The sequence below is a fragment of the Rhagoletis pomonella genome, unplaced genomic scaffold (genome assembly GCF_013731165.1).
Source record: "Rhagoletis pomonella isolate Grant_MI unplaced genomic scaffold, Rhpom_1.0 Rhpom_scaffold_00016, whole genome shotgun sequence".
In the NCBI taxonomy this organism is placed as follows: Eukaryota; Metazoa; Arthropoda; class Insecta; order Diptera; family Tephritidae; genus Rhagoletis; species Rhagoletis pomonella.
Genome location: NW_023458570.1, coordinates 1,291,540 through 1,300,689, shown reverse-complemented (window position 1 = coordinate 1,300,689; position 9,150 = coordinate 1,291,540).

The following is a 9,150-nucleotide window of genomic DNA, read 5'->3' as shown; positions in this document are numbered from 1 at the left end:
TTTGCATACCGAGATACACCTTGTAGTCATAAAGTGGGCGGTGCCACGCCCAGTTCCCAAAACTCTATAGCAGTCTTTTTTATTGTTAAGAGATTGTATTAGCTATTAACTTGGAATAAATTGGGGTCCTCAGTTGTTGAAATATTTGAGTTTTCGGTTGTCTGAAATTTACCGCTATACGGGAAGTGGGTGTAATTTTAGTCCGATTTGAATAGTTTTCAACGAATTTCTTTCTTATACTAAGGGTATTGAGTGCACCGAGCTTGGTAGAAATTGATATAAGGGTTACCGAGATACACATTTGTGGTCATAAGGGGGCGGCGCCACGACCATTATCCAAAAATGTATAGTAATCTAATTTTGTGCTTCAGTAGTTACTGATTTATCGCAGTTTTTGTGTTTCTGTATATTACCATTATATGGGAGGTGGGCGTGGTTATTGCCCGATTTCCAAGATTTTCAACGGGTTTCTTAGCTAGGCCCTAGGCAAGGTTCGTACCGAGTATGGTAAGGATTGGTGAAGCGGCTACTGAGATACAGCATTTCATCATAAGTGGGCGGGGTCACGCCCATTTTCCAACAATTTCATAATAATACTATTTTCTACCAAAATTCTGCTTCACATACTATTTCTCAACAGTTTGGATCCAATATTTACTGAAATATCCAAGTTTTTCATTTTTCGAAAATACCGTTATATGGAAAGTGGTGGTGTTTACAGTCCGATTTCGCCCATTTTTAATACCAACCTACCTTGGATAAAGGGCAACCTACATACCGAAATGCGATATCTCAAGGTCTGCTCGAGTTCTCGTGTACACGGACAGACGGACGGACAGACAGACATGGCTTAATCGACTTCTTTTTTAATTCTGATCATTTACGTATACATTTGTCTATATCTATCTCGATTCGTTTTGACTGTGTCAAACAACCGTGCGCTTGGGTATAAAAAATTATAAGCAAAAACAAGGGGCAAATTTTTATTAACCAAAAAAAAATGGGTTTGTTTTTTCAGAGTTCTGTTGAGAGCTCTAGGTAGCCCCTTGAAAATTCTAATTAAAACCCTTTTAAAGTTTTTTGGTCCGACCAATAGTAAAAAAGTTAAAAACAAAAACAAGGGTCAAATTTTTATTATCAAATTAGTTACAACAATTAGTTATTAACGATTAGTTACGGGCTACTCAGAACTCTCAGCAGAACTCTGAAAAAAACAAATTAAATTTTTTTGTTAATGAAAATTTGCTCCATGTTTTTGCTTATAACTTTTTTACTATTGGTCGGACAAGAAAAACTTTAAAGAGTTTTGGTTAGAACTCTCAGGGGGCTCCTTAGAACTCTGAAAAACAAATGAGGTAAACGGTGACAGAATTAGGTAAAATTTCTCAAAAGAAAATGTTTGGATTTTTTTGCAGAACTATTTACAAAACCCTTTCAGAACTCTAGAACTCTTTATCGTACACTGGAATATGGCATCAGAACTATTTTTCCTTGAAAAAAGGGGGCCGCGTGAAGTTGTCCCCCCAAATCGTTTTTTTCGATTTCTGCCCGGAACTATTTCAATTTCCAGTCAGGAACTCTTTAAAATTTAGCCAGAACTCTAAAAAATTTCGCATTTGCCGAAAGTTCGGGAGTCAACTTCACGGGAGTTTTTTTTGTAATTTCAAAACTTGAGATTTTCCCTTCCCTCCTATCCCTTCGTTGCGTCGTCAAGGGAGTATATTTATTTATTTATTTATTTCAGTTACGGAATACATAATTCTTACTAACTATGCCTTAATAATAAGCTCATACAAGATTAACGACTAAGATTGAATTTTATTGTGTTTCTTAACACTACTCCAGGAAGCGAGAGATCTATTTCTTTAAATTCATTAAGCTCCCTCCATGTTCGTGCAATTGGTGAATTCAGAGCATAGTTGGATCTGTAAGGCTGGACATAAAACATGTCAAAATTCCTGAGTCTTCGAACAGGAATATTGAAACATATTCTACTTAAAATTTCCGCACAGTCAATAGTACCTACCAAGACATTGATGACAAATGAACATGATAACGATTTTCTTCTACTCTGGAGTAAATCTAAATTGATAAGAAGGCAACGAGAGTTATATGAAGGAGAGGCTCTTCGAAACTCAGCGTCCTCAGCGAAAACTTAATAAAAACTTTTGGTATCCGCTCAATTCTATTGATATAAGTGATTTGAAAGGGCCGCGATATAAAGGAGGCATATTCTAGACGAGATCTAACAAAAGCTATATACAGCCTCTTGAGTGTATAGGGATCAGAAAAGTAGGAACTGTTTCGGCGTACAAAAGCAAGCGTAGCGTAACCATTGGTCACTATATAATTTATATGATCGGTAAATAGGAACTTATTGTCAAAGAACACTCCTAAGTCTTTAACTTGAGTAACTGACTCTAGTTTTGTGCCAGACATGTAATAACACGACTTTATGGTGTTCCACTTTTCTGAAAAAACTATTTGATAACATTTTTTTAACATTTAAATATAGCCGATTACGCACACACCAAGAGTGCACCTTATCAATATCAGATTGAAGTAGGACCGAGTCCTCAGCTTTCGAAATAGTAGAATAGATTTTGAGATCATCCGCGTAAAGCAGGAATTTAGAGAGTCCTAAAATACTACCTTGTGGAACTCCTGACGTTACATGAAATGGCTGAGAAGTGATGTTATTAATTAAATGCTAATTTGTTAAGTAAAATTCTGTGAGAAACCCTGTCGAATGCTTTCACAAAGTCCGTATAAACGGTGTCCACCTGGAGTCCGGCCTTAAAGCTAGCGAGACAGTCCTCAGCAAAAATGGCGAGGTTAGATACAGTAGATCTTCCTTTCACAAAACCATGCTGAGACGAGGAAATTAGACACGAAATAGCAAAATCTAGCTTAACTTTAACAACACACTCAAATAGTTTAGCAATCGTTGTCAACTTCGTTATCAGTCTATAATTAGAAACATCATTCTTATTTCCACTTTTGAGGATTGGTGTGATATGAGTTTTTTTTCCAATCGTGAAGATATATCCCTGTTGAAAGTGATTTATTAAAAATAAGCGTCAGCGGTTTTATAAGAGCACAGCAGTTTTTTAAGAGAGAGGGTGATATGCCATCAACATCGGTTTGTATGGAGGCCTTGAGTACTGCGATTGCGTTTTGAACATCACACTCACAGACACAGAAACTTCTAAAACACAATGTGGATTATCCATTAATAAGCACTATTTAGGTCATCATCAAGTTCAGCCACAAAGTTGGCACTGAAAAATTCAGCGAAAAGATTAACTATCTCATCGGGAGAAGAGGCATGCTTTTCCTTAAAAAACATTGAGGACGGTATGTTCGATTTCGAGTTTTTTGATTTAATAAAATTCCAAAAGGCTTTGGGGTTACGGTTTATATTATCCTCAACATTACGTATGTATCTACTGTGAAGGGTTTTATCAAGATTCCTAAATTCGGCTAAATGGCGTTTGTACAAGTTAGGATGTTCATCACTATTGGAGACCTTATATTTTTTATAGGCCTTATTGCAGCGATTTTTTAAGTGCTTAAGCTCCTTAGTGTACCAGGGCAGCTTGTACTTTCTGTTAGGCAAAACAGGTATATATTGTAGACACAGACCAATCACTTCAGATTTAAATAATTGAAAACACTCAGAGACATCTAAGTTATCAAACATAGAGATCCAGTCAAACTCAAGAAGCAGTATATTAAGGTAATCAAAGCTGAAAGTATTAAAATTAAAATGTATGACATCACTCACAGAAGAGGTATGTGTAAACCTGTAAAATTCAATATCTAAAAGTAAAGGAATATGGTGCATAGTAGCTAAAGAAATCGGCGAACAACATTCCGAGAGATGAAAGCTTAAATTATTAGACAGGAAAATTAAGTCTAGATTTTTTTACACTTATTTAGATAATAGTTAACTTGATTTAGTTCAAAACTTAAGAAATTATCAATAACGTATAGCTCTGAGGGATTACAGACATTGGAAGGAATAAGGAAATAAGAATTATCTAAAAAAGACCATGATAAATTATTTAAGTTAAAATCTCCAAGTGTGCATAACTGTTGAGATCCAATCTTATAGCATAAAGAAACGATGTTGTTGACATGAGCTCTATACAGCGTTTCTGGGCTATTCGGAGGAATATATGAGGCACAGATGAATAACTTGTCCATGGAACCAAGCAGGCGTACGCAGACTTGACCAAGCAAAGTGTCATTGTTGGTCCCCTACTTTTCGTGATTTTCTTCATTGACATATGTACATATCTAGTTGCTTTAACTTATCAAAATTTTTATTTTATGCGGCTGACTTGAAAATCTACTCTACGATTATAAATGCTTCAGACTCTTTCAATCTACACGCTGATCTTAATGAGTTACTTGGTGTTACAAAAATATGTTCAAATTAAATATAAGTACGCGTTTTCATATTTCCTACTCCAAATTTCGTTATATTATCCAGAATTCTTATCTCATTGGTGATTCGCAGTTTACAACCATTGTCTATGAAGTCTATGATCTGGATGTAATTTTTGATGCCAAATTTTTTTCTCAGCCACTTAAATTATACCGTTGCAAAGTTATATTCAATGCTCGCATTTATCCGCCGATTCAGCTTAGATTTCACTGATCCTTGAAATAACTATTCGCTTCTCTTGTTCGTTCTAAGCTCGAACACGCTGTTTTCAGCTGGTGACCATATTATGTATGTCATAGTAACAGGATTGAACGAATCCAAAAATCTTTTACTCCGTATGCTCTACGCTCTCTACTTTTTGTTGACCCATTTCCATCTTACAATAGTAGATGTATGCCAATAACCCTTAGATCACTGCATAATAGGAGGATTATTCTTTATCTTGCTTTCATGTTTGATATCATAAGGGGTGCGAATGACTCTCCGTTCTTGCACGAACTTATTACATTTAATACCCCACCAAGAAGCCTTAGGAATCATGAAATTTTTTCTTTGAAGTTTGTCATAAATAGTTATACTAATTCGCAGAGCCCTAAACCAGAGGTACCCAAACTTTTTTTCTCATAGACCCCTTTACTTTACTGGTTTCGGTGGACCTCCTGCTTCTACAATTCTAATATATTCACAAAGCTCGTCAAAAAGATGTGAAGATTAAATCTAACGATGTAAATTTGCATCGCGGGTGAGTTCCTAAACTCGGAGTGGCAAAAGTAAAAATAAAATATTTTATTGTGTTCTATTTATTAAAATAATGTCATTACACACTTGCAAGTTTTAAAAAACAGAGCTCGTAAAGCCATCGAAGTACTCTCCTGCTCTGAGGAGTTATATTTCTAAAGATCACTCCGAGCGCTAGCGTTATTTACATTCTCATCGCCATAAACTCCGCACATTTTGGGCTCACTCATAAGTTTGCATGTGGCGTATTTGTAAAATAGTTTATTTGTGGTTATGGCATCATTTTTATTTTTACCGCTCGGAGTTTTAAAGTGATGCCAAAAATATTTATCACCCATATTTTTAAAACACAAAACTTTAAATAACAAAACCTCAAAGCTTTTTACGCCAAACTTTAAATTCAGAAACTGGCAATAAGGAAAATGCCGAATGTAGAAAAATCGATGACAAACAACCAAGCAAGCAAGAAGCACAAAAAGTGTTCCGCCCGCTCACCCTCTTCAAGGCAGGATGGGCAAATGGAGTTGTCATTTACTCCTATTACAGTCAGGTGTTTGTGCCACGTGAAGTGACCAGTCAGTAGTCCAACAAGTTGTCTGCAGTCCCTTCTGCTCAGTGAGGGCAAAAAACTAGATTGGCCTTTTGAGATTGAAGGCAACATCAGTTTGCCCGCCTGCATCCCCTCGAAACCTTACCAGTCATTGCCGACCGATGTATTCACCAAATTTCTGATGGTGGCGTCGATGGCCGAAGTGCGGAGTGCTATAACAGGTTGCAATTCGAGGAATGACCAGTTTAAGCCAAGTGTGGCCAAATGGTCCGATGTCTCATTACCAGGTACTTTCGAGTAACCTGATACCCAAAGTAAAGCAAGATCGTTATGTTTACTAACATAATTTAGTCGAGACTTGCATTGCCGAATTATTTTGGTAGTAGTTAGCGAGTTTACCAATGTCTTAAGTGCAGCTTGGCTGTCTCTGCAGGCACGTAAACTCTGTCCCCTCCACCACGTAGTCCATGGCCTTGAGGATTGCAAATACCTCAGCCTGGAATACCGAAGCATATTCCCCAAGAGAAAAGTGAAGCTTATCCCCATTAACTTCGAAAACAGCCCCAGATCCTGACCCAGAGTCAGTAAAGATTCGACAATGTGTTAGTACGGACTCAGTGCTGGAATTAAACCAGCATTCAGCCTCAGGGAACTAAACACTATAGAACCTCTTCAGCATAGGTCATGGTAGCGTAACTATCCTGTAGCATTGAAAAGATACAAGTGCTCAAATCTCTGCAGCCAGCAATATCGGCCTCGCCACACTCAGTATTATACCAACATCCGTTTCTTTTTAGTCTACAGATAGCTTTTAAGGCTTCCCCACTTATGAAGACACGAAGTTGCGGTAAGTGCAGAAGTGCGTCAAGAGCACTATACATACGGTGACCATATTTATGAGAGCCGAATACGGGACAAAGGATAATTTTCCAAATTTTTTCCGCAACAGCTTACATCTCTTAAAGCCTTCTTCAATGATCCTATATGTATTAGCCCGGAAATAGTATCTTTTAGTAACATCACAAATTTGTAAGATAATTTTCTCGAGATTTTTACCCCGTAAAATTTGTAAAAAAAAATTCGTTAAATTTTAGTGCAATTTTAAGTCGCTAAGGCTTACCATTAATTTTTGGCAATTTTTTTTTTTTGTTTGTTGACAGTGTTCTGCATTTTTTTCATACAAAGTAAGTATGTTCGACCATTTTCTTGAAATAGAAACAAATGAGCAGCTCTTTCCACTCGCACTTTATTATACTCAATTTCAATGAGTTACAAAACTGCAAACCAAATTTGTTTCTAAAGGTTCTAATTAAAAGGTTTAAAATTTTGGTGAAACATTGTAGAATTAATTTTTATAGTTTTTTCACAAAGTTGGAAATTTGGTATTATATGGCTTGTGTTAGGAAAATAGCTTTACTTTCATAAAATAAATAATAAACATTAAATAAACTAAGGAAAAATAGCCAAAACTTACTATAATGTCGAGTCCTGATTTCTATTTTGGTCACTGTGTGTATTCCTCGATTCGAATTACAGGCATTCAGATTAGAAAATAATAACTGTTTATGGAGAAAATTACTATCATATACCAACATAACTTAAAACGCCTTCATAGGCATGCCATTTTAATAAACTGTTAAGGCGCCGAAACACCGAGTACGGGACAAATACATGACATTAAAAGAAATACAGAACATTTGGCGTCGCGTATAAAATAAATAAATTACCAGGACAATGGGTCAAAAAGGAGGACTGTCCCGTATAATACAGGACGGATGGTCATCGTAACTATACACCACCCAAAAAATTAAAGTTAAATAAAAAGGCTAAATATCAAGCAACCATTTTGGTTCTTTACTATCGAAATCAGTGAATTTTCGTGGACCCCTCTTCGCCAAAATTCATTTAATTTCAAATTACTTTTAAATAGTATGTTGAATAAGTTAGTAATTATATTATATTTTTATGCTAAATAGTCTGTATGAAATGTTATATATTCTAGATTAATAAATAAATAATATATAATAAAAATGGGTAAGCTTTGTTAAAAAAAACTTACAGCCGGTTTTACCAGCAATTTGAATGGAAAATGATTTATTATTTTCTATCAATTTGCATATTAAATTCAAAAAATTAAAATCATTTTTCACTTAAATTTTTTTAGTTAAATTGGCTGTTAGTAACAGCCTGTTACTAATACATATTCACCGGATAAGAAAACCCAAATTTGACCAACTGAGCGCATACATTATTGAACAAAATGTTAGAAACTCACAGTGCTGTCTCGGCAATGATATTCTGGAAATAAATAGATAAATATATAATGAAATATTGGCATAAGACTGTAATACCAACCGTTTAACTTATTTAATTTATCTTTCAGCTAATGTGTATAATTTATATTTTTTTTTTTTAATTTTAAGTCAAAAATATTACAAAACGAAGAATGTAATTTTTTTCAAAAAATAACCTTTTTTGAAAAAAGTCCATTATTAATGGTTAAGAAATTTAAGTTATTTAAAAATTACAAGTAATTGTCTTTTATTTAATATATGTACATGGTGACAGGTAATAAGATCAACGGAAATAAGGTCAATTGACTTTATTTCCCACCCTGGTGCGAAATAAAGTCAATTGACATTATTACCTTTTTAAAAACGAAATAAAATCAATTGACATTATTTCACTTTCAAACATTAAATTTGCTTAGCTTCGCGGGCACACCACGTCACGCTACGCCGCGGCCCCCCCGGCCCCCCCTTCCCCGTCTCACGACGTGCTGTAACGCAGGTAGATTTATTTTTTGTATACGTTGAAATAAAATTTTTATATATTTTAAACATCGAGGGCTTATATTCAATAATACCCTCTATCTGCACACTTTTCACAAAGATGAGATTCTGATATAAAAATCCACCTAAGCTTTAACTGTCATCAGTGATATTAATGTTACCTTATATAACGACAGGTAATAAGTCCCAGATGGTTTCTAAAATCACAAATTAGTTTTTGTGCAAATTGCAGATAGAGGGTATTAATGATTTCAAGCCCTCGATATTTCACATTTTTATATTTGTAAGTTATTGGAAGCAGGGATGCCAACTTGGCTGAAACCGTGCAATTTGTTCCTATTTTACTTCAAATGGCACTTAATTTTTCAATTTGGCACAAAATGCCAAAATGGCACTTTTGTAAAAAAAATAACATTTCAATCCTTTGCGTGCACTTCTTTTTCTCAACTAAAATTTTCTAATTTATAAAGGCTTTTCAACTGGTTTATCTTATTTTATCATTGCACTTTTGTTTTGAAAGTGTGGCTTTATTTTATTGCTAAATGTGAATGATTAAAAGGAATTACACCTTTTTTGGCACTTTTATTTTTCTATTTGGCACATTTTGGCACTTTTTT